This window comes from Puma concolor, chromosome A1 (genome assembly GCF_028749965.1).
Source record: "Puma concolor isolate L17-30 chromosome A1, mPumCon1.1.hap2, whole genome shotgun sequence".
NCBI classification, from domain to species: Eukaryota; Metazoa; Chordata; class Mammalia; order Carnivora; family Felidae; genus Puma; species Puma concolor.
Window position 1 is genome coordinate 223,666,308 of NC_141667.1, and position 24,516 is coordinate 223,690,823.

The following is a 24,516-nucleotide window of genomic DNA, read 5'->3' on the forward strand; positions in this document are numbered from 1 at the left end:
ACCTGGCCTTTGTCCTGCCGAGGGCCCTCCGAGGCTGAAAACCAGACCACCGAGTATGGGGGAGTGCCCAAGAGCTGTGTGAGGTTGCTCCCCAGCGCCTCCAGTCTGCCCTGATGAGGACCAGGTGCACTCTTGGGGCAAGACATCCTCTCAGGCAGAGGGACAGGAAGCTCTTAGCTTGCCGATGACCTCTAGGTGGGCTGGACAGCTATGGGCAGGCCACCCACAGCTCCGCCAAAGCCGATGAGTGCAGCAGAATCAGGATTCGAACTCAAGCCTGTCTGATTCCAAGGCTCCCAGATTTCCCAGTCCACAGCCAGAAACACAGGCTCCAGCAGACGACTCTTGTTTCGGTTTGGCCATCCACAGACATCTGGAGGAGTGTGGTCACATGGCTCCAGAAGCTGAGCTCCGGTGCGAAACAGAACCACACAGAATGCTCATGGCCGCTTTCCTAACCTGTAGCCATGAGATCAGGGGACAGTCAGCTGGGGAAGAAGGAAGCCTTGAATACACGCCCCCGCCTCAGCTGACTTGGCTGCCGCTACCCTGACCCTAGTTCGTTTTCTGTGCCACATCCATCCCTCTGCTCTTTACCACTCACCATCGACCAAGAGGAAAAGCTTTCCTTTCTCTTCCTGGCTCTCGTCTTTCTCCTGCACTGGAACATTCATGGGAGCACTCGCTAGACTACGCACTGCAGCACTCACTGGAGCACACACTGGAGCACACACTCGAGCACGCACTGGAGCATTCACTGGATCACGCACGGGAGCACGCACTGAAGCGCTCACTGGATTATACCCTGGAGCACTCGCTGGAGCACACACTGGAACAGAGGGAGCACACACTGGAACAGAGGCAGCACTGCTCTGTTCCCAGCACCATGCTGACCCTGCCACCTGGAGAGCCCCCAGGAAACACTGTTGACTGAATGAGTGAGAAGACAGGCAGAAAGGGCAGCTTGGGGAGGGGTACCGAGCTCCCGACGAGAACCAGGTGGTGGGCGAGAGAAGAGACAGGGGTTAAAAGGAATAGGAGGGATCCCTCCACACCAACTTGCTCTGGAAATATTTTTATTGGAGGCCTACGGCCCCTGGACCCTGCTTCCGACCTGGCCCTGCCTTGTTGGCCAGGTGAGCAGCCTTGCTGGCCTGAATGGACAGTCACTGGGTGTCTGGGAAGCTCAGAGTTCCCTCTCTGGTGTGGGAAAGGGATGGGGAACTGGCGTGTGAGCCGTGGTGCCCCAGAGCAGGGAACGGGCATGGCTCCAGGTCCACTTTGACACAGGCGGCCCTGGGCTTCCTGTCCGAGCCCATGGCTTGGCCCCGAGGCCCAGGAAAGGCCGGAGAACAGCAGGCTCTCTGTTGCTCTGCATGTGGTCTGCAGGTGTCCCCTTTGGCAGGACAGTAATTGGCATTTCCTGCCCCCATGCAGCCCTTGGCTCTCTGGGGTCCTGCTCTGGTCTCTGACCCCCTGAGACAGGAACATCCTTTCCCATCGGGGCCCCAGAGGTCCTCTATAGCTTCCGGTCACCACATGTTCCCTGGCCGTGGCTTTCTGTAACTGCCGGATCGTCTGCCTTTCTTGGCCCTGGGGGAGTCACCGAGAGCTGCCGCTTATGGAGCCAGTGAGTCAGGCCCTGTGTGCATTATCTGTCTTAATCCTCAGACTCCCTTATGAGGCTGGCACTATTACTTCCCCCATTTTACAGATTGTTACGAATGATTTTCAGAGTTTATTGAGGTCTTTTCGCATGCCAGGCAATGTCCTAAGCACCCCATGATTGTGGCAGGCTCTGTTCTTGTTCCCGAGTACTTGCTGCCCCGCCCCATTGGGACAGTCACACTCCCCACCCTGATGACGACACGTATGACTAGTTTGGCCAATGGTATGGGATTGGAAGTGACAGACTTCTGCGTAGAAGCTCTGAGAGCCATGGTGGGTTCGGGTTCTGCCTTTCTTCCCCACTGGCCGGCCCTGCCAGGCCCAGAGAGGGGCGGATCCAGCCGTCTCCTTCCCAGAATAAAGACGTGCGGCCAAACCACAAAGAACATGTAACAAGGGTGAGACACAAAACCTTTGTTGTTATAAGCCACTGAGATTTGGGAGCTTCTTGCAGTATAATCCAGGAAAAGGTGGTAGATAGAACACCCATTACCACATTTAATCCTAAGACTAGCCCTGGCGGGGGCGGGGGGGGGGGTAGGTACTTATATACCTATTTGTAGCATTAATACTGTAGCCCTGCTAAATCCTGGTGAAGGAGTCGATACGGCTCTGTCTCCTCGGAGCATCAACTTTCAAGAAACACGGGACAAGAGCCAAAGTAATTAAAAGGGAATTTCATTCTTATGTCTTGAGAAGAAAACTTACGGGGCGTCCGAATGAAGCTCTTCGCTGAATTTCCTCTCCTCTACTACCTACCTTCCTCTCACCCACAGCTGCTCCCTGGCGTGTCACAGACTCCCCCAGACCCCTCTCCCCTCCTGGGCTCCTCACGACTCCTCATGGCTCCCTCTCCTTCTCTCTTCTCTTTCCCTGCCTGCCCGCTAAAGCTGGCCAGTTTTCTTCCCACCAAAACTGATCTTGGAAGGGCCTTGTCTGGAGCACTCCCTATCAGCTCTTTTTTAGGAGAGACACTTTCGTGCACCCTGGAGATGACACACGCAATGACCCAGGGCCCAGCCCCGTCATCTAAGAGAGACCGGGCGACTTGCTTCACGCCAACTCCAGAGAGTGAGAGTCCTTTCTTGCTCAAAGGACAAAAAGGGGAGTATTTGACAGAATTCTCTAATTTATTTATTTATTAAATCCAAACTAGTTAACACATAGTGTAATCATGATTTCAGGAGCAGAATTTGGTGGTTCATCACCTGCATATAACACCCAGTGCTCATCCCGACAGGTGCCCTCCTTGAATGCCCATCGCCCCTTTAGCCCATCCCCCCACCCACCTCCCTCCCTCCAGCAACCTTCAGTTTGTTCTCTGTATTTAAGACTCTCTTATGGTTTGCCTCCCTCTCTGCTTTTATCTCACTTTTGCTTCCCTTCCCCTCTGTTAGAATTCTCTTTGATGGGCAGGGGTGGAGCAAAGGCTGCGACACGCCCAAGTTACTAATATTTGTCCTGCTACACTAATGATGATGATAATAATAATAGAGCAGTTAATATTTGAGAGTTTCCTAAATCCCAAACACTGTGCTAAGTGTTATATGCACATTTGTTTCATTTATTCCTTATTGCGACCCTGTAAGGTAACACAACCCTCATTTTATAGACGAGACAATCGAAGCAGAGAGACGCTGAGAAACTCACCCAAGGACACAAGTGGAGAAGTGATAGAACTGGGGTTCAGAACCAGTTCTGAACCCTCGGCCTGTGTGTGCCGTCCCATGCCACGCTGTGCCTGTGTGGTTGGATCACAGATTATCAGCTGCAGGTAGCTCACCCGGGTCCCTGCATACATTCTGGCTGCGAGCGTGCCCAGGACGTCCTCCGCCACGGTCCCCAGCTCTTGCCCCGCACTGACTTCGTCCCGTCCACGCCGTGCCCGTTCACATCCCTCACCTTTCCTCTGGGGTGCCAGCCCTGCGGGAGGACACTCTCTGTCCCTGCTCCTGTCTGGCTGCCTGGTTAATGGCATTGATCCTGCACATCCGTTTCAGCTTCGGCCTGCTTCCTCTGGGAAGCTCCCCCTGGGCACAGACCCCCTCATTTCCCTTGTCATTGCTCGTCTACTGTGTCTCTCCAGTTCCCCTCGTGTCCCCAGGGCACAGCACAGGCCGAAGATGTAGCATGTGCTCAACAAATATTTGTTTAATGAATGGATGGTTGATGTTTATTTATTCAATTCATATGAAACGGGTTGTTTGCTGACTCTTATTATTTGGTGAAGATTCCTGGCTCATGGTTCCAGGCCACATCTGGATTCGATATTTATAGCCGGGGCCTACGATGAGCAACATCTTCCTTCCTGCCTGGCACTTGACTTTTTCATATTTGCCACATGAGATGTTTCACCTCTGTCATCTCCAAAGCAGACCATTTTTTTCTCCTTAAAAAATAAATCCTGAATACCCCTCGTCCGGAGAAGCCAATAATCTTTTCTTCAAGACAGACACTCTTCACACTGTCAGGAAGCCTTCCACTCACGGCCAGTGATCCATCATCTCCCAGAAATGACGGGATGAGCCTGAAGCCCAGAGAGTGATATAGTGGAGTCACAGATTTGTCATGTCACATTCTCTGGACTTCAGGCATCCATGACAGCAACGTGGGTATCGTTTTCATCAAGGGATGAAAAGAATTCTTGGGCAGCATGTAGTTAAAACCAGCCACAGAGAAAACTAACAAAAAATGGCAAGCGTTGGCGGGCTCACCTTTCGGGCGAGGGTCTTTCGGGCTTCCACGGCCGAGGGAGAAAGCCAGGTGGACGCACAGCTTCCCACAGAACCTTGGAATTCTCACATTTGCTGCATCAGAGAAGCGGGCCATATTCCCCGTGCTTCCCCGGGGCTCCCGGCACTTGGCGCAGAGAATCGTTGGGTGGGGGTGGGGTGGGAGAGGGAGAGAGGCAGGGTCTGAAATGCTGCTGCTTTAGGTCACTTCCGTCTCCACTGATAGGTGCTTACTGATCACTCAGACTTGTGCCTCAGCTAATTTGTCCCAAGGGCAGACTGACAAGGAGGGATGTAGCCAGAGAAATTCTACTCCTGAGAGTGGAGATTCTATCGAGCTTTAGCAATATGCGTAGTTTATGTATTTTAGGCTCCAAATCAATACTTCCTCAGAAACTCGGAATTTCTACAAGGATAAACCAATATTTATCGTGTGCCAAGCACTGTGCTAGAGACCTTAAATGGTGGTTCCCAGCCGCATCCGAATTGCCTGGAGGGCCTGTTAAAACATAGACGCTGGGCTGCATCCCTGGAGTTTCTGATTCAATAATTCTGTGGTGGGGCGCAAGAATGTGCATTTCCAACAAGTTCCCAGGTGAGGCTGCTGCTGCTGGTCCAGAGACCCCACACTGAGGACCACTGCCTTGTGTGTGTTCTTATTCTACCCTCATGAGAACAGGAACACGTGAAGGTGAACCACCTAATTCAAGGTTACATTGCTAGTAGCCTCCGAGTGGGGATTCCAGACACTCCCGGGCTCATTCCGGAGCCTGTCTTCTTTCCCGTAGCTCCTCCATCTTTCCATCACATTTACCTGCCCTGGGAACTTTGCACTAACAAAGTTTGCACAAAACACAATCCCGGACATATAAAGGACCTGGTCCTCAGGTAGCCCACCGCGACTTCTATTTCTCTCAGAGTGACAAGCTAGTGAGAATTAGTGGTATCACAAGCAGGTACAATCCAGGACCGCAAATCAAATGCCTGACAGAGCCGGGGCTTGAGATTCTCCTTTCTGCCTGGGGGGGGGGGGGGGGGGAGGTCCCAAGGCCTACTTTAATCTATGTGCAGAGTGATCAGGACTTCGTTTTGCCATGGCCCACAGCACAGCAGACTTCCTGTTGCTTCTGTGCTCCCGCAGCCGTCTCTCCGCGTGGCACGAAGTGAATGCACAGTCCCTGCTCCCGAGGGGCCTCCAGAGTGGCCTCATAGGAGGCTCTGCCACGGTGGAACCTTGCTTAAAAGCTGCTGACTTTATAAGCAAGCAGAATGACAGCTGCCGGACAGCTGGGAATCTACAGCCCGAACCAAATGGGCCAGCAGCGAGAGAGAAGGAGAGTGGATTCTTTTTTAACATCGCAATACGTATCTGTCTTTTTGAGCGGCTTTGGAACCCACGGACATGTGCCTCATCAGCTGCGTCCTCTTCCATTTCTTAAGCAAGCGTTGTCACACTAGCGTTGTGCCACTTGTAACATAGCATTGACCATGAGGACGGGAGGTGGGTAAACTTCTCTGTGACTGAGTACCATTGTGTACACGAAAAGATGAAACTATTCCTAAAGCGCAAGAGGTCTCCTTACCTAGGGACAAAAAAAAAAAAAAAAAAAAAAAAAATTATCAGACGGGTTTTGTTCACTTTTTAAAGTGATCAAGAGATTTTTTTGTGATGTTTCCCCTGCAAAGATTTACTTCTCAAAAAATGACAATGAAAGTCAAAACGATAAGCTCGGCTCGATGAAGGAACATGACCAGCATCTGGTCCAGACATTAAAAATGAAAAATAATCATGAAACTGACTCAAATCTTTCAAAGATTGTAGGCTGCATAAAAGCTTGAAGGACTCCTTGGGAGAAAAGTCTTCCAAAAAGGGGTAAGAGCTCTGCTGAGCTGAGCCAGGAGGATGGAGACATATGTACATTTTTTTAGTGGGAGGAGAGAGAAATGTGCCTCTATTCTGGGTTCCCCCAGAAACCCTTCCCCTTGGCTGGCACCTCCCATGACCTGCTTTTCCTTTAGCCCTTCTCTGAGGTGAGCCTTGAGAATTCAGAAATACTGGTCAGTGTCTGTTGCTTCTCATAAAGCCTATAAAGAATAATAGACAGAAGGACAAAATTACATGATCATAGATTCGGCACATCGCATCTGTGAGGCACGTGGAGGGGAACAAGAGTTCTGTCACCATCCACTTAGCCAGGACACGCGTGCTCCACGATGGTCGTCCCAGACAAGCACTGTCAAATAGCTGCTGCTTATCTCTTTAAGCACAGAAACTGGAATTCTCTCTCAGTCATATTGGATGGAAATCTTTCTAAAAGAGACCACACTACTACTTTGCCTTATGTCTCTGTTCCTTATGAACAGAAATTATTTATAGTACAGGGATACCTTCCAGAATCACCCTAAAAAGCCCCAGCTTGTCAGTCTTTCTCTCTTTTCATTTTTTTCCTTCCTCTCTCCCTCTGTTCTTTCCCTTTCTTTCTTTCTTTCTTTCTTTCTTTCTCTCCTTCCTTCCTTCCTCTTTCTTTCTTTCTTTCTTTCTTTCTTTCTTTCTTTCTTTCTCTCTCGCTTTCTCTCTCTCTCTTTCTTCCTTTTTTCTTATTTTACTGCTGTCAAATTTTCCTAAAAGGAGGAATATCTTACCTTTCTTCTCAGTTGCTGTGAGAAAGATTCAGGAGGATAGAAGGAGGGGAGGCGGAATGATGAAATCAGGGTTAGAGGTTGTCCTTCAACTGATTTGACACCCAGTGTGAATCAGGCAACTCATAATGACCCTTGATGAAATACCGCAAAGGACACATAGTTTATGAGGGGTAGCACTTCTTTTTGTTCAGGAATTTGAGAAAGGGGAAAAAAAAGCACCCTTTATTTGTTTTATGTTCTGAACTATCTTCAGTCCCTCAGATTATTACAGAGGGGAAGTCGTCCCTAGTGCAGCGGGGGAGGGCTTCCCGAGCCAAGCATTGGCCCTCACCCTTCATCCACCTGGAGTTGGGCACCTAGAGGTGGTCTCAGATTGGCTGGCCTTAGTTTCTGAACTGGGAGTGAGGCTAGGGTGGTGGCGGAGCCGCAGCGGCCCCATGAGTTGAGAAGGCGGCCATCACGTCTTTCCTGTCCTACTGGTCAATTCGTTTTCCCCCACAGGTCCTCATAGGCCTTGTTTTCTGATCGTTTGCCAACTCTGGGTTTTCAACCTCGAGCGGTTTTCAATGGCTCAAGCCTGAGTTCTAACAACAGCTCTCTGACGTGCTTCTTCCTTATTATGACAAGTGTTACTGTTCCTTACTTGACGTCGAAGGCCATCTTCTGTCTTTGTACATGTTGCTAATAGTCCCTTGTGCTGCATGACAGCTATTTCCGAAGTGGCCTCTAAAGATCACCTGGGTGCATCCTCGGAATGGGCTGAGGGAAGTGAGTGGGCTTCCAGAAACAGGGAAGCGAGACATTTTCTCAAAATACTGCAGTCGGTGAGAGAGAAAAGATCTAAATTCAAATTACTAGACTGAGAATCATAGACTTTCAAATTACAAAAAGTAATTTTTTCCTGAGGAGGACACGGAGGTCCAGAGAGAGAAACTGACCCGTGCACGGCTTGAGACGGGGATGCAAGCCAGGCGTTCGGATTCCGACTTTACTGTTCTTTCTGCTACCGCCTGATCTCCGTTCCCTTTGACCACTGCAGAACTTCCATTTCCAGTGGAATCATTTCTTAATTATTATGGCCTACCAGTTGGGGCAGAATGAAAAATGCACCAGCCTTAACATCCATGGCAGAAGCATTTTTTAAAAATATAAAGCCTCACGAAGGGTCCTGGGATATTTTTTTTTTTCATTTTCACTTCCCATCCTACTGTTTCGCAAAGCTTACTGAAGTCTAAAAAATGTCAAAGAACCACAACTTTTCACCATGGAAACTATTTGGCAGTTCCAGAATGAGATTTTTTTTTTTCTTGTATTATAAATCAAAGAAAAGGCAGTTTACCTGTTGTCATGTGAGAGGAAATGAAAGGAAGGAATGAAAATGTGTGTGTGTGGGGGGGTGGTTATCATACAATCGCAGCAAGAAGCTCGGGGTCAGGTCTCTTCATGAGGAAAGAGCACGCTTGAACCTTGAGCCCAGATTACAGAATGAACCTTGGCTCCTGATCTCACTAATTCATTTCCCCTAAGTTAACTTTTCCTCCATTGACTTCTCCAGTACTAGCATAGCACTTTATAACATACAGATTACAGCAGGAATTTCTCCAGGCCTGTAGGGACATTCTAACATTTGAAGAAAACCTCAGGTTTCATTTGGTCCCTGCGACTGGTCTGATTTTATTCATTTCTCATAGAACTTAAAACTTCATTCATTCACCTGACCAGTGACAAGCTCATTTCTTTTTTTTTTTTTTTAATGTTTATTTATTGGAGAGAGAGCACAAGTGGGGGAAGGGCAGAGAGAGAGAGAGAGAGAGAGAGAGGGAGAGAGAGAATCCCAAGCTCTCAGTGAAGAGTCCATTGTGGGGCTTGAACTTAGGAACTGTGAGATCATGACCTGAGCCGAAATCAAGAGTCCAACGCTTAACTGACTGGGCCACCCAGGCACCCTGACAAGTTCATTTCTTCAATTAATTAATTAATTAATTAATTTTTAACGTGTATTTATTTATTTATTAAAAAAATTTTTTTTTTCAATGTTTATTTATTTTTGGGACAGAGAGAGACAGAGCACGAATGGGGGAAGGGCAGAGAGAGAGGAAGACACAGAATCGGAAACAGGCTCCAGGCTCTGAGCCATCAGCCCAGAGCCTGACGCAGGGCTCGAACTCACGGACCGCGAGATCGTGACCTGGCTGAAGTCGGACGCTTAACTGACTGCGCCACCCAGGCGCCCCTAACGTGTATTTATTTTTGAGAGACAGAGAGACAGAGCATGAGTGTGGGAGGGGCAGAGAGAGAGAGGGAGACACAGAATCTGAAGCAGGCTCCAGGCTCTGAGCTGTCAGCACAGAGCCCGACACGGGGCTCGAACTCACAAACCGCGAGATCATGACCTGAGCCGAAGTTGGATGCTTAACTGACTGAGCCACCCAGGTGCCACCCCATGAGTTCATTTCTAATCAGTTTTTCTTCCTCCTAACATAAAACATACTTTGACATTGGATGAAAGTCATGAACTTCTGTGAAAAACAGTCATGCTCTGTAGTTAGGGTTGCCAAATATTGCATGGGATATATTTATACTGACAAATTATTTCTTATTGATCTGAAATTCAAATTTAACTGGGTCTATTTTAATTTGCCAAACCTTGTAACCCTATTTGGACTATGGAATCGATGGAATAGATGCCCTCCTGAGATTTTGTGTTTGGATAAAGATTTTTTTTTGAACAAAATGATACATTAAATATTTTAGGGAGCTGTCTATCTTTGGATAAAGGCATGCATAATAAATCTAGATTTTTATACATCTGGCTTGCTTTAGGTGTGGTACACCTGTGTATTTTGTAAATTCAGTTTGAAAAAAATGTTCATTTTATATATGACCCACTTTTCACCCTCCCTAAATTATTATACTATCCTAATTTGCAGACTCTAAGGCACAGTTTAGAAGTTATGTCATTGGGGTGCCTGGGTGGTGCAGTCGGTTAAGTGTCTGACTCTTGATCTTGGCTCAGGTCATGATCTCACGGTTCATGAGTTCAAGCCCCCACATTGGGCTTTATGCTGACAGTGTGGAGCCTGCTTGGGATTCTCTCTCTCCTTCTCTCTACCCTTCCCCTGCTTGTGCTCTCTCTCTCTCTCTCTCTCTCTCTCAAAATAAACAAGTAATCATTTAAAAAAAACTTAAAAGAAATTAAAAAAAGAAGTTATATCATTTTCCTCTCACTTACATGTGAGCACTTCATCTATGGCACAAAATGGGCTTTATTCATGGGAAGCATCCAACATAGAAATGGTGCTGTAAAAGTAATTAGACTTGAATATAAAAGGATCAGTTCCTCATTAAGGGTTTCCCTCAAAGGCTTAATGAGGAAAATTAGCCACAAATTATACTATCTTATCATTTGCAGACTCTAAGGCACAGTTTAGAAGTAGATCATTGTCCACTGAGTTGTGTGTCTACATGTCATGGATTTTGAGGTCTCTTTCAGGGAGAAAGCTAGTCTGTTGTGAATTTGGGGTGATTTTTTGAGCTCTGGGACATTAACCCAAGTGAGTTCCACTAGGGACTTTGGTAATGACAGTAACAACATTTATTCGATGCTTAATGTATGCCAACCCGTATGTGTGCTTCCTGGATGCATTGTTTCATCCAATCCTGGTCATCCTGAGAGCTAGATACTGTTGCCTTCTTCATTTTACTGACAAGGACACCAAAGGCCTGGTACTCTGCCTGTGGTTTCACAACCAGGAAGTGAAAGTGCTGAGATCCAAACCCAGGTCCGACTCTAGCACGTGTTCAACCTTTGCTCACCCAGAATGCTTCCCACTGGTGAACAAGGTGGGGGCCTTGTGGAGGATGGCTGGTGTAGAGACTTACTGACAAGAGGGAGGCTCTAGAAGGCCTCCCGTAATCAGCCGGAGGAGTCCAGTTTCACAGCACCCCGCAAAGATCTCAGAGCGTGGAGATGGTTGTCTCTGCTCTCTTAAGAGATGGGTTTGTGACCCATGGCCTGGAATTTCAAGACTTTTCAGAAGAAAATCACAAATTATTTACAAATGCTTTGAAATTAGGGTGTCTGTTACTTTTGTGTACATAGAAATCACTGGGGGGGGGGGGGACTTGTATAAAGATTCCTGAGCCCACGCTTAGAGCTTCTGATTAAGTTCTAACTCAGTGGTTCTGCACATGATCTGAAAACTAGACTTGACTCCGACTGTTTGGCAGGAACCCTTAGGTCCGTGTGGGTGCTGATTGGTACACACTTTGAGAAACCCTGCTTGAGCTCTGCATTCCTATGGGGCAGGAATGGGTCTTATCTATCTTTGTATTCTCAAACCCGGAACAAGACCAGATACATATCCACTACAAGCCGAGAGGGAATTGAATTACAAGGAATGAGGAAAGGGAAGGGTTTCCGTTGACATTTGGGGCTGCTGGGAATAACCAATTCTAATTCTAATCATGGTTAAAGAGTTTGCTTCCAGCTTTTATGAGTGCCAAGTTTGCCTTTGATCTCCAGGGTCTCCATCTCCAGTGGGTGGTGGCAGGGGTGGGGAGGAGATGGCGGTGGTGAGCATATATTTATATCTATGTACAGTGAAATCATTATTGTGCTTTATCAGCGAAACCAGGGCACATACTTGTTAGTATGTGAATATGCATCTGTGCCTCCCTTCCTTCCACAGCTGACACTGGAGATTAGATTCAAGCTTTAAGCTTGTAAAAAGCCTTAGAGGGAAACCCTTAATGAGAAACTGATCCTTTTAAACTCAAGTCTAATTACTTTTACAGCAACATTTCTATTTTGGATGCCTCCTATGGATAAACTCCCTTTTATGTCATTGAAGCAGTGCTCTTTCCTCAATCTCAGCAGAAGGAACACCCAACACGTGACCCGGCCCATAGACCCCAATGAGAAAGCCGATGACTCTCTTCTGCTTGATGAGAGGCCTTGATTTCAAAGGCCCCCAGGAGAGAAACTTGAATCCCATGTTTGTAAGCCCTTGAAAATGTTTCTGTTTTTCTCTGCTAGTTAGCTACTTGCTTCTACTCATGGAGACTGACGTGCAAGCTGACACCATGAGCCTTTCAGCATGGTCTCCCACGGGACGAAAGACAAATGGAAGGGTGATCATGTGCATTGTAGTCACATGGATACATACTTTTTCAATGTCCAATATTTGATGGAAGCCGTACGGGGCACAATGGCAGTTGTGTTTTCACAAATTGGATTTGGGGACGTAACTCTAAGTAAATACTTTGTAGACTGTCCCCTCACCATGGTGTAAAAAGACTAAAAAGGATCCCAGGTGGTATAGGAGAAGTTAAATCTTAATTTGTTTCTACTAATACCCACTGCAATACAATTTCATTTTATTTGACTGTTTTTCTTCAGACAGCACATGTTTTGCCAGAGAGAGCAAAGCAAAATGGGAAGAGAGTACTAGATTAGGAATTAGAAGCCTTTTGCTAACTTACCAACCTCAGCCGAGCTTCTTATTGAAAATGCCTCCATGACCTGCAAAGCCTTCTATAAATATAAGGTGTTAAACATATGGTTTCTACTCACCAAATAAGTGTGTGGAAACGGTACAAGGCTGATATGTGGGTGGGCCGATGTGGCACGAACAAATTCCTTTTGCCACAGGAAGAGACTGTGCACCCCCACAGTCCCACCAGCCCCCTGGGGTGGACAAGGACGGTTGTCAACGACCATCCTTTGCATTGGGTTCTGGAGAATACGTGGCCAGAACCCTTCAGCTACTGAGATGAGAACAGTGGGCTAAACTAGAGAGCAAAATAGAACAGATACCAGATCTGCCCTGTGCGGCTGCGGGCAGGTCATTTAATCTCTCTGAATTCCCATTCCTTCATCTGCAAGCACCACGCTTCAGGACACCTGGTGTTAGAAGGCACCTTGCATGTTGCAGGTACTCAGCGGATCAGAGTGACTCTCAATTACCAGCAGTGGTTTCTTCGGTGATGAGCTTTAGCTTTGGGTTTTTGCTGCCACAATCTTTGTCTAGTAACTCTGGCAAGTCTTTAGTTACACGAAGTCAAACTCTTTTAATGCCTCACCACGGGCGCTTCTGTGCTTTGAACAGGGTCCCCTCGGACACGAAGACCTTTTGCCCATTTGTAGCATCCAGATAGTTCTCATACGTGGCGGTGAATAGTTAAGATGGATGAAGAGAAGTGGGAGAAAGCCCAGGAAAATCATGAAATCCTCAAAAGTTAAGGAACTAGAATCTCTGAGGCAGTATGGATACTGGCACCAGGCCACCCAGGTACAAATGGTGGCACCATCTGTTAACTTGCTGGGCGACCCTGGCCGACTTCAACATTTTCTCATTCATAATGTGGACGTAATGATAATGTTTACATAGTACATATAGGGGATAGTCACAGAATGATTCTAAGAATTTACTGGAAAAAATTGTGCGAAGTGCTTAGCCTCGTGCTTAGTATGTAGCTATCCTTTGATAAATGTGAGCCGATATGAGAAAAGTGCAAAAATGCCGTAGGTAAAAGCTTAAAAGTGGCTCAAAGACTATCTCCAAGTATTTTATGCAAAATGTAGAGTGTGACAGAAAATAAGAATAAATTGTAGCAAGGCAAATTTGGATCATCATTAAGAATAACGTGACTCTAAGGGTGATTAAACACTTGGATAGAATTTTATCCTGCTTCCGATTTCTTATAGTTTTCTCTTTTCTAGTTCTTAGCTTTTCTGGAGCTGCATATTAATAGAATAGCAACCAAAACAAAGCTTTTAAAAATATAGTTAGAGACATTTGCTCCAAATACAACTCATAGCAAATAAAATTATAGTCAATAATACTGTAATTAGAGAACTTAAACGTGCTCCTGTAGTTTAAAGGAGATTCTAAAGGTTCCACAGGGAACGGCTGGGATCACGATCTAGCATCAGCAGAGGACGTTACAGACAAAGGACGCCTACTAAGTGATTAGATACCGAGGGATAAGTCAAGAAGAACAATCAAACTGGAGATATCAAGTGGACAGGGAAGCTGGGAGCACTGGGTATGTACCCAGTAGTTGGCAGAGGGTATACTGAGCTCCTTACGTTTGCTGTTTGCTTATTCTTTATAATGATATATTATCCCCACAACATTGGGGTTCAGAGAGTAAGTTAATAACTTCCCCCAGTGACAGAGTTAAATAGGTTCAGATGGTTCAAAGGCAGGTCTCTCTGATGCTGCCTGGTTTTCCTGACACCACATGGTCGTGCACATATAAGTATATGGAGCTACGTTGAGTGAAGGATTCTAGGCGGTATCCAACCGAGGGACGAAGGAGCTCTGTGAGGAGGTCTGAGGAGGAGCTGGGAGCCGAGTGGAGCTCTGATAATGGGGCGTCCATCAGGCCCTTTGCAGGTGAGAGAAACCTGCTTGGGCTCCCTTAATTAATTCATTGGAAGGATACTGGTGGCTCATGGAACTGAAGCAAAAGCTGAGGAGAGAGGGCTCAGCAGAGATTCTTAGTGGGAAATGAAGAAATTAGGGAATAGAAGGTGGCCATGACTCCCTTTCAGTTGTATTGTCAATTCCATAATTTTTAGTTTTTAAATTTCCTGCTTAAAAAAAAAAAAAACAACTCTGATAACAGAATCATTCTAACAATTTCCTCATGTCGTCTTAGGCCAGCCTTATAACTTCATTTCCACTGAAACTTGTGGTCTGCTGGGATAGCTACTGGCTAATTTTAAACCTGGACTGTGACTTTCTCCTACCTGAAGTATCAGGTGAAATGGTGGGCAGTGATGTCGAGGGCCAGGGGGGGACAGGGCATGTACGTCAGAGGAAGAAGAGGTCCTTAGTAGTTTAGGTTTGAGGCGGAAAGCAATGGGCTACTGACAGTAGAGTCCGTTGGACTTTGGGTGAAAGGTCATCCCCAGTCTTGATAAGGAACATTTTTCTATGGAGGAATGAGGGAGCGAGAGATACATCCTTTGGGCTGTTAATCACAGTCAGAGTTCTGAGGTCTGGTGCTGATTTGAAAGAATTGTAGCACTGCTCTCTGGTCAATGAGGCTCACGGGGCTGTGGAAGATACAGGTCCCCCTGAGAGAGTGGGTGGCCAGTGTGATGACGGACAGCACCTTAAATTTATCTCTTCCACTCAATGCTGAATGAGAGTAAGCAGGGAGGTGGGAGGTGTTTCACCAGTCTCAGGATGAGTCAGGTGGTCCTTGGGGGAGTTGATACCAAACCTTATGTTTGAGCGATAGCAGGTGCACCTGGGTTGGGCTCTCAGCTGTTTGCAGTTGTGCTGGTCTCTTCTAGACTGGAGCAGCAGGGAGAGATGCTAGTGAGGCTGGCGGGGGGTGGGGGGCAGGGGTGATGCTTCTCTGTGATGAGGCACGGTGACACCTTCCCTGATGAGTGACCTTGCATGCGGAAGCAGCCAAAGGTGTACTTCGCCAGGTTGTGGTCTTTAATCTGCTGCCATATTGCTGGAACTTTCACCACTCATTCTGTTAGGAGGAAATTTCCATGTTAATATCTCACCCACTGCTTCTCAAACTTGTATCTTCATCAACATCACCCTGAGGGAGTGTTAAAACACAGTTTGCTGGGCCCTCCCCCTGGACTTTCTGATTTAGTGAGTCTAGCATAGGGCCTGAGAATTTGCATTTCTAACAAGCTCCCAGATGATTTCGTCCATCAATCACCATTTGGAGGTGACCAATCCACCATTGGTCCACCATTTGGATGGACCACCAGTCGTCCATTTGGAGGATCACTGCTTTAGAACTGGTTTTCTCAAGGGCCCAGGGAGCATTCTTGCATTGTCTGGGGTCGAAAAGACATTGAACCTGATGAGCAACCCAGAAGACAAATCCTATTAAAGATCCCAAGGTAAACTCACTGAAGGATGTTGGGGAAGAGGGACAGAGGGTAAGACTTCAGACCTACAATTTGCCTGGGGCATGATATATAACATTTGTTAGCTTCTTATTAAAGCTGCCCCTGGTGTGCTGTGACAAGGTGATTTCTTTTTCGTATGTCATGTGGAGAGATCCCCCTTGGTTTCTGGGAGAGACCTTGCACCAAGAAAAGAAGATATGACAGCAAAGAAATCTGTGCCTTTCATATCCACCCACCGCACCGAGACAGTATAAGTATTTTTAGAACATGAGGGGATATTTGCATAGCATCTACTAGGTGCTGGGCACAGTGATAAGTACTTTGCACACATCACTTATTATGATTGGAAAAAAAAATCTGCAAGGTCTGTACTATTTTCATTTTATAAATGAGCAAACTGAGGTTCAGCAGCATGAAGAAACATACCCAGAATCACAAAGCTAGTGATGGGCAGAGACATGACTTAAACATACGTATCACTTATTCCAAATCTGTGTTCTCTAGATTTACCATTGGAAATGCAGAGATCTCTCTCAAAATGTGCAGCTTGAAAAAATGCAATAATACTTCTTAATTTAAAAGCAAGTTTCTATGTTCAGAACCAGGAATGTACCAGCTTGAATGAGTGGGAATTATACCTAAAGGAGTAAAGATCCTAAAACATCTAATTGGGACATCTAGAGATGTTTACATTGTTCCCGTTGGTTATTTTAAGGCTTCTTCCCCTCTGCCCAGTTTGGTGGCTTTCCTCCTGTGAGTTAAGAGTTTAAAGAAGCTAAAATAAGATGCAGAGGGCAGACCCGGGGAATTTTATATGCAAAGCGCTTGGAGCAGTGCCTGACACACAGGCATGGCTCAGTAAACGCTAGCTGTCCTCATCACCGTGTGAGCAGGGTGGGTGAGGGTGGGAATTGGGTGGGCACCAGCAGCAGTGGCTGAATCAAAAGAAAATACATGGCAAAGAGCAGATCGTATTAGTCCTGGCAATTTCCTGAAAATGCTGGGTTCTCACTCGGAAGGTAAATATGACCTCACTGAAGAAGGCAAGGTGGGGGGTTCAGGGTCGGGGACAGAGGAAAGGAGGGGGTATCTGCTGGAGAAAAATGTGGATCCGCGATAGTCACGTGGTGAGCGCTCACCGTCGGCCAGGGAGGTAATTTGGAATCCGGGTTCGTCTTATTGAAATATAAACTATCTGATTAGAAGACTTGCCCACCCAGAAGCCTGGGTGGGGCGGATGAGTCCCTGGACGGAAGGCAGCTCTCGGGAAGAAAGGCGTGGCAGGAAAGCCAGAGGGTGGGAAAGGCACCAGGTGAGCAAGAAGCCAGGTGATTGCACGTGGGCGGGAAGTGGGGGGCCGAAGGCACCTGTGGGCAAAAGAGCGCGTTTAAAAGGTAAAGAGGGGGCGGGGCCTTTGTGCGCAGAGGTCCGGGAAGAGCCCCGGAGAGGTAAATGAGGAGAAGAGGTGGCAGGCCGGGGAAAGGGACAGGGTCAGGACGGAAAGGGCTGTGGCTGCACACATGGGGACGAGCTAATCGAGGAGCCGAGTGGGCCGCCGGGAGGGGCGGCTTAGAGCAGCCAAAGCAAGGCTGGTGCAAATTGATTTCCACGCAGCTAAGGAAGAAATGCCAGGCAGGAGGCTGGACTTCTTTTCCTCGGAGGCTGAAGGGAGACAGGGGCAGAGAGGGGCCCACTGCTACGCCGCTGGGGAGGTACACAGCCGGCCAGATGTTTTTGAGGCGACCTGTGTGGCAGCCCGAACACGTGCCACTTAGCAGGACTGATGAATAAGCAGTGGCCAACCCGGGCGATCACGCTGGCGTCCGTGAGCTCGTGGGCGCTCTGGGCCTCACGGGCCAATGGGGGGGGGGGGGGGGGCACACGGGTATGCGGGACACGAGACCCGAGAGTGGTTCTGGCTTCCGGAGAGCAAGTGAGGAGGCTGGTAACAAAGCAGGAGCCTGGCAGAGAGGCGAGAGAGGGAGTTTGCAGGAGCCGGTCGGAGCCCCAAGCTCGATGTTCCGCGCTGTGATTGATGAGTTGTGGTTCAAGGGTGTAGCCATTTTAGAACGTCCTGTTCCTGTCAGCTCGGAAAGCAGGAGGCATTAACGGCCTGGCGATGCGGCCTTGGTTTAACTCTTTGGTGAGACCGGCCTCTTCAGCCTGTTTGAGCATGCTGCGACCGTGTGGCATAGAATTCTTGGCACAGTTCGCAGCGGTTCCACTCGTTAACAGCTTCTCATTTCCTGCTCCTCCAAGAGAGTCAGCCACGGGAGTTTTTCAGCCAGAAGTGAGCAGCCTTGCAGTCTGTGGAGCGGCCTGTCTTGGAGGGCAGTTGCTGGAAAAGAGGCTCGCTTCAGCCCCGTGCCCTCGGCAGGCTGGAGATTAAGTGCATCCTGTCCGGCAATGGCAGGTTCAAGGCTCTCTCCGGCCATCCTTACAGCCGCGTCCAGCCTCAGTCGAGTAAACCTCCCTCCCTCCTCCAGAATGTGAACTCGGTAAATGTGAATGAACACGGAAGTAAAAGAGCAAGCAAGCTAACACAAACAGAAATTGAGCTATAACACGATCGAGACTTGCGGGCACTTGGGTGGTGCAGGACACCCTCAGTCACTCGCTAGTACAGTCCCGACTGAGCAAGTTTCTAGAATGGGCATTAGTAATGCAAGAAGAAGGCAAAGAGGGAGGGAAAGGGTGCCTGGAATGTGAGACAGCATGGCGGAGGGCTGCTGAGGTGGAAGGGGAGAAACAGGAAGTGTGCCCCGATGGCCTTTGACCCCAGCAAGTGCAGGGGCCTGCTGGGTGACAAGGGAGGCCAGTGTCCCCAGGCCAGGCTGGGTAGGGGAGTGAGGACTGGAGGTGGGGCAGAGGTGGGGGAGGCGGGAAGGGGAGGTGTCGTAGTTAGGACACAGAGGCACCGTTTGGAAGCAGGTTATTAACAGGGACCCAGAGCTCGGGTTGGTGAGTCGGGGGAGGGCTGCGCTTTCCTTGGGAATTAGGCAAGAGGCAGAGGACACGGGGTCAGGAAGCCTGCTGGACGTTAAAAGGACGGTGGAGATCTTGTTGAAGTAGAACCACTGGGTCCCTATCTAAACTTTCTTGCAGGATGGTTAGAAACTATGGTTGGAGGGACCTTTGCCTTAAGAAGACCCTAGACAGTTTTGTTCTCTGTCCCTTCCCCCTATGTTTTTCCTCTCATTTTCACCTTCTCGGCTGAAAACATGCTTCAGCAGCCAACCTGACGCTATCTGGTTCCGTCAGGTCCCTATAACGTTAGCTTTTGTGTAACTTCAGGCATCTTGCAAACACGTTCAATGACTGGGAATTCAAAGCGTCCCACCGCCTCTTTCCCCACTGACCCACTGCAGCGACATCTCTTGTCCGTATTCTGTGGGCTTCCCAAACTTTTCGGCAGCATTGAGGCTAGAGGCCATTGCGTTCAAGTTGGTCAATGTTTATTAGTTCTAGGCAAAGGTGTTAGGTTAGCCGCGCTGCTGTGTTGGGGTGGGGGCAGCTAAGGAGGGGATTTCATTAGGCTCATTTGATGAATTCCTTTTAAGTTTTGCATCCTTTCCAAATAGATGTTTGCTCCACAAACACGCACTGAACGTGCCGCGTATGCTCTTGGACCTGCAAAGGTGAAAGCGGCCTTGGTAGCTCTGTTCTTTCTCTTTGCAGCTGGGTTTCCAGGTAGCGTTTGGGGAGCTTAACATCTAGTAATGGACAATAAGGCATGTTCCTGAATAAGCATAGCCTAAAGCAGAATGTGGTGAGTACCAAGAGGTGTCTAGATTTAAATGCTTTTGGAGTTCACAGGAGGAGAGATTTACTATGCATGTTGAAATTGTATTCAAGTACAAGTTGTCCTGGGACAAGATAAATAACCTATTCACTTCATAGTAATATAATAAATAAAATATTATTGACATAGTTGGCAATACTATTCAGGTGTTGCGAAAAAGCCTGATGTATAAATAACTAGGGGTTTGTGGGACCACAGAATCTAAAATGGTAGCAGCACCGCAAGCAAGCCTGAAAGACAGCCAGTTCAATCTCCTCGTTTTGTGAATTTACAGACAGATCTGCAGATAGGTCAAGTCAGTTGTCCAAGATCACAGCTAGTTTGTGGCCAAGGCAGGAGCAGAGAGCAGGGCTGCTTACGCGCTGTTCACACTGGGGTGGTGACATCAGCCACTGTCCTGCCTCTGCTGAACAACTACCCTAAAAAAATACTCATCCTATTTGGGAGATCTGTATCCTGATTCCAGCTTTCTTAGCAGAATGCCATCAAAGCTTTCTGTCTTCTTATAGAATGAAATGAATGTGACAGTTCCTTGCTGAGGACTCAGATGCCCTGAGAACAGCATGGCACAAGGAAAACAAAGATGCCGGGCTGGAGTCTGCGTTGCTTCTATAATTATGTTCAAGAAACTGTTGGGAAGTTTGAAGGAAAGCTCTGACTCTCGGGGCCCCCCTCTCCTGACATCTGGTCTCCCCGCTGCGGCATGCCCAGCCCCTGCCCCACCTTCTCGGGGAGCCGTTCCCCAACTCCGCAGCCATGCCTCCACCACGCGTGGGACCCAGGAAGGGAAAGCCAGCCAGGCTAGTCTGTTCTGTCTCTGTCAGTCTCCGTCGACCAGTCTGCCCGTTAGTCCCTCTCTTTCGGTTGGTCAGTCTCTCCTTCCATTTGTCTTCCTGTCTGTCTTTCTTTCTCAATCCTTCTCTCTCACTCTGAAAGAATGCAGTTGTTCTCTTCACATGTTTACTTCTCTCCTGGCTTCGTTTCCAGGTTTGGCGCTCTCCTAACAAAAGTCAGCCTTGGCCCCAACACTGCATCCGGCCTGCCTTTCAGAGTCTGTCTTCATGCCTCTGGCTCAGTCTTGCCACAGACCCTGACTCCTATCTGCCTGGACGACATCTGATTGCCTCGGCCCTTCTCTTCTCCCCTGGCTGGGCAGCGGGTTGTTTCCTCTGGACCCCTTGTCCCAGACCAGAGATACTTGTACAAACCATGGTCATCTGCACTTGTCCTTCAACTATGATTTATGAGGGATGTACCCGGGCTCAGTGTCTCTGGGATCCATTCAGTCATTTTGTCAGGACTGTCTGGTAAATTGCCTCTCCTTCCACGGTGCTAGCCGTGAATGACTGTGCCCTCCGCTAACCCCGGGCCCACTGGTTGTGATGCTCCCGTGGCGCTCCTGCAAGTCTGCCTTGGGCCACAGGGAGGTCCGCTGCCTCATTTCTGGCACTGGAATGGAAGGGACCATGGAATGGGAATCCTGGCTTGAGCACCTTAATCGGGCTCTTCACGATGTCTTGCACACAGACACCTCAGAATAAGAGACCAGATTCTGGCGTTGTTTCGGTCGGGCTAATCTGACAGACTTGCACGGCTCCTTTGGAGGGTAAAATCTACTTGGGGGAACAGGGCATGGGTACCTGAAAAGGGTATCTTCGTGAAACTGAATGGTACTAACCGTGACCCCACTACCGCTGCCATCATTTATAGAATCTTTGTAAAGCCACTGTTCTGAAGCACTAGGTATACTTTAGGCCCTTTAATCCTAGCAACAACCCTCATAAAGTAGGTACTACTATCTTCTTTTCACAGATAAAGAAGCGGAGTCTCAAACAGTCTCTCAATGGCTTGAGAAAGTCACCCACGTTCACAGAGGTGGTAAGTAGAAGACCTGGGTTTTCAACCCAAGGGCGTCGAATGCCAAATCTGGTCTCAGTTGCGGGCATGCTTTGGTAGAACGATAGAGTGATCTCTCTAACCTCTCGTTTAGCCAACATTTATAAGTGCAAGGTCTCTTTTGCAGCGATTTTATTTCTAACTATATGTGTTTATTTTCCTCCTTGGTCTACTCAACGGCATTACCACAGCTGGTAGTACGCGTTTTTTTCTTCCAGATTTTCCTTCCAAAACACATCGTTAATTGCCCTGCTCTTAAAGCTTATGTCATACTCTTTGATCCCTGGCATTGGAGTTGTCATTAAAACGTCTCTTGGACTCATTCCCCGTGACATTATAGTCGAGGTTCTTGCAGCATAATTCCACTTGCTGATATTTTCCCTTGCATTGCGTTTGGACAATGAACGGTCCCCTGACGCTCTTAGGATCTGCCTTCTTGCCCTCAGAGACTGACTGCGTGGGTCTTCTTTTAACCTTCTAATGGCCCTGCTTGCCTTCTGGAGTGGTTGGGGCTCAAAAGCATTTGCATGCAAAGCACCTTGGGACATTTGGGTTTGCCTCTATCCCGTTGCCCTTCCTTCTTGTTTTCTTCATTCTGGCTCTTCCTTTCAGCACCGTGGCCTTCTGCCCCCTCACAGCCCCCATTCTTCAGCTTGTCCTCTGGACCCGCGACGCAGCGCCCGATCCCTCTTCCTTTCTTTCGCTACTTCCTCCGAAATTCCCATTACTTGCCACCTTCTCGTAGTCTCTTCCTGGCCTCTTGTCACGGCTGAGGCAGTTCCTCAGATTTGTTTTTCTCAGTCCCATGGGAAAGGGCTATCCCGCCATTCAGGCTTCCCTTCAGCGTACCTTTGTTTAACCTCTTCTTCACGCCGGGCAGTGTGGTTACAGGGATGGATAACGGCATCCTAGAAATTTAAAATAATACAGGTAGACTTTTATTTTTAGAGCAGTTTTAGGTTCACAGCAAAACTGAGTGGAAAGTACAGTTTCTGTGTACGCCTGACCTCACTTATCACAGCTTCCCCTCCATCCATACCCCTCCTCAGAGTAGCGCATTTGTTATAACTGATGAACCTAGATGGACACGTCCTGATCACCCAAGTCCACAGTCTACATTCGGGCTCCCTCTTGGTGTGGTACATGCTGTGGGTTTTGACAAATGTACCATGACGCGTATCCCCCGTCGCAGTATCATTCAGAACGGCGCAAGTGCCTGAAAAGTCCCGCGTCTCAGAGGAGGCTGGAACATAAATAATCATAGTACAGTCCTGACAGTGAAGTAGAGGTATGAAAAAAGAACGGCAGAGCACGAAGGAGGGAGAAGCTAACGCACAGAAACTTGGGGGGGGGGGTTGGGAAACATTCAAGTTCTATGTATTTGCAGAGGAGAAGAGTCTTGGGAGGCATGTGAGGCCAGGGCCAACCTGAGCTGGAGCACACAGGCACGGGCGCTTGGGCACGTCGAGGGAATGCAGAATGTAGTAAACTGGTGGTGGTTAAAAGCGAGCACTCTACAGTCCCACAGATAGAAATATGACTCTGACCTCAGCATCATACTTGCTGTGGGATCTTGGTCACATTACTGAGCCTCTGTAAGCCTCAGTCTCCCCCTCTATAAGCTGGGGATGATAATAGAACTTGCTTGCAGAGGTGCTCTGGGGATTCAGTGGATTCATTTAATTAGCCCACTACCTGGCCTTGGTATGTGGACCTGAATGTCAGCCAGTGGTGTAGAAGCAGAGAGGATGCTGGGAATGGTACTCAAAAGGCAGAGCGTAAAGGCCCGGGAACCATATTCAGCAGTTTGGACTCACCATCCAAATCAGTGACTCTCAGTCCTGATCATGCGTGAGGATCACCTCAGATTTTGTTAAAATGCAGACTTCTTAGTTCCTCAGAAATTCGGTTTCAGTTGGTCTTGCCCAGGCCCAGGAATCTGAATTTTTAATGGCTCTGATATGAGTGGTCCAGGTCACAGTTTGGACTAGGTCGCTGGGAGCTCAGAAAGCTTCTCGTGGTATCTACAAAATGAATCAAGAGTTAACAGAGGCAGAGACTGTAGAGGGAGGTCTGGGACTTTCTTAGGATTGGGTGCAAATCAGTCAGGGGAGCTGGAGCCAAACCCCAGGACAGCTTCTGGACTCTGAGCCCGGGATCTTCCTGCCTTATTCAGACACCATCCACACAGTCCCGAATGAAAGCCCAACCAAGCCCCTGGCTGCTGGGCTTACGGGTCTGGTCTGAGCAGCCCGTGTGTCCTGGCAGGCTCCGACTCTGTGAGGGGACTGTGCCGTCAGCCAGCGTGCGTGACCGGGACACCTCCATCAGCGCTGCCATTCTGGTGCCGCTTCTGCTCTGTGGAACCTCCCTCCTCCTGACTGCTCTACGGATTAAGAGTGAAGGACCCTTACAAACGTCCAGGTCCTGGAATCTGAGTCCTTGTAGCTCTAACAGCACGCATTTTCACAAAGGTGAACCAGGCATCCTTTCCGGGGAGAGCTTTTTGCAAAAGAGCACAATGTCCTCAAGGAGCCTCACCAGGTGTTTCATTCCGGGCCGCGGGGGTGCCCTCCTGTCTGCTCGGCCTCCAGGGGGGACTCTATTTCCTTGTGTCCTTCCTGGTTCCTACGGCTGCGAGAAATTGTCTCCACCTCCTGGATGAGGGGCCCCTGCCTTTTGGTAGCCAGGACTAGTTTCCTAAACTGCCGGGCCAGATCTCATGATCACCAGGCTCACAGAGAGAAACCCTGCCCGCCACCCCCCACCACCCCCCGCCCCTTCTTCTCCAAGAGGATCCTGAAGACATTAATGGAGGTTGGTAGGCCTCTGGTCACAGAAAACTGTCAGTAAATCTTGTCTTAGGAGTTCCTGCTCTG

At 48.4% G+C, this 24,516-nt stretch overlaps 1 long non-coding RNA gene across 1 annotated transcript in view; it reads left to right on the top strand.

The window, feature by feature from the left end:
* LOC147584801 (uncharacterized) overlaps positions 1-24,516 on the top strand; it is a 349,116-nt gene that overhangs the window by 56,222 nt on the left and 268,378 nt on the right. The window contains exon 2 of the long non-coding RNA XR_015253535.1: positions 21,554-21,619. This is a non-coding gene — a long non-coding RNA (uncharacterized LOC147584801). The remainder of the gene's footprint in view (positions 1-21,553; positions 21,620-24,516) is intronic.